The following is a 1,637-nucleotide window of genomic DNA, read 5'->3' as shown; positions in this document are numbered from 1 at the left end:
AGGGTAGGGAACAATCTGAACAGGGCAGTTTCACGAAAAACAGGCAGTATGAAAACTCACGCGCAACAGCACGACGGACAAGGTAGTACGAACGAGCACAGGACAATTACACAAGTGCATCTTAAAGGGTAACTAACAAGAGAGGTAACAATGGGCAGGTGTGGTAATGAGGCACAAGCGGGAAGCTAAACGAGAGAACGGGAGGGGCGGGCTAGAGACGAGACTGGAGAGAGTGCATATTAAGTCATGACAACAATAATATGTCTCTCTTCAACAAAACATGAGGCTCTGTCATGATTCTGCCACTAGATCAAGAAAAGCAAGACATGGGACAGAACCATGACAGGAGAACATGGTTTAGTTTTGAATGCTCTGTGACAAATAATGTGCTTTACCATGAGAAACTTTGTGAGAACTTTTTTAATACTTTTGACAAGTTACTCAGGTAACTCACCTTTAGGAATACTTTTTATATGATCTTTTTTATATCCTCTCAGATGGGTAAACAACTATTTTCTCTTCCCACAGAAAGCAAAGCACAGGATCCTGTTCATCAGCCGAAAGTTTTCCAATCTGCGCATGAATATGACAACATTATTTTGGAATGTGAATACAATACTACAAGCTCAAACCCCACTCTCCTGTGGTACAGACAACACAATGACTCTCCAAAATACATCCTTTTAAAATCAAAATATGGAGATAAAGCTGCTGAATTCAAGAGTAGATTTCACTCCAAACTTGATTCTTCATCACGATCAGTTTCACTGATAATTCAACATCTGCTGTGTATTACTGTGACCAGCTGTGACAATACCATATACAGTGCTCGAACAAAAACTTACTCATACTTACACATGAGAAGATATCTGAAACTAAATCAAACTCTATTGCCCAAATCATCACACTCAGTGTGGCTGCTAAACATGAATATACAGTATGTGTCCCTGTCTGTAAAAACTAAGCTAAACACCTTACACCAGGGGTCCTCAACCTTTTGTATTATTGCTCCTGTTTGACATATCGTGTATTGCTCCCTGAACTCTCTGTAGGTCGCTTTGGATAAAAGCATCTGCTAAATGACTAAATGTAAATGTATTGTAAATGTATTCCAAACTGGTAACTGCAACATTGAAGACTAAGGAAGTGGACAAACTTCTGTGGGTCCCAAGGATGTCGTGTAGATGGAAAAAATCTGAGGTCCAAGCACCGATCCCTGAGGGACCCCAGTGATCATGTGGTGAGCAGTGGACAGCGAGACCCTCCATGACACCCTGAAGGATCTGCCGGAGAGGTAGGATTTGATCCAGCGGAGAGGAGTGCCTGAGATTACAACAACACTTTATGTAAATCATGATGATTCCTACGTGCATGCCATGTATTTAACACAGGACTAAAGGCATGACTAATGTTGAATCGATACTAATGTTTCACCTTGTTATACCAGTGTACTTACATGGTAACTCCTCGAGAATTGTCCACTCAATATAAAGTGTAAAACAGTCACAACTTACTGTGTAATATGCAAAACCTTAACATCCGTTTAACACGTTAACATCAGTGTAATGACATGGTAACTCCTCGGGAACTGTCCACTCAATATACAACCTAGTTACACATCTAATTACCATGCAAGT

Source organism: Triplophysa rosa, linkage group LG5, assembly GCF_024868665.1.
Source record: "Triplophysa rosa linkage group LG5, Trosa_1v2, whole genome shotgun sequence".
In the NCBI taxonomy this organism is placed as follows: Eukaryota; Metazoa; Chordata; class Actinopteri; order Cypriniformes; family Nemacheilidae; genus Triplophysa; species Triplophysa rosa.
This window is presented reverse-complemented; position numbering follows the sequence as displayed.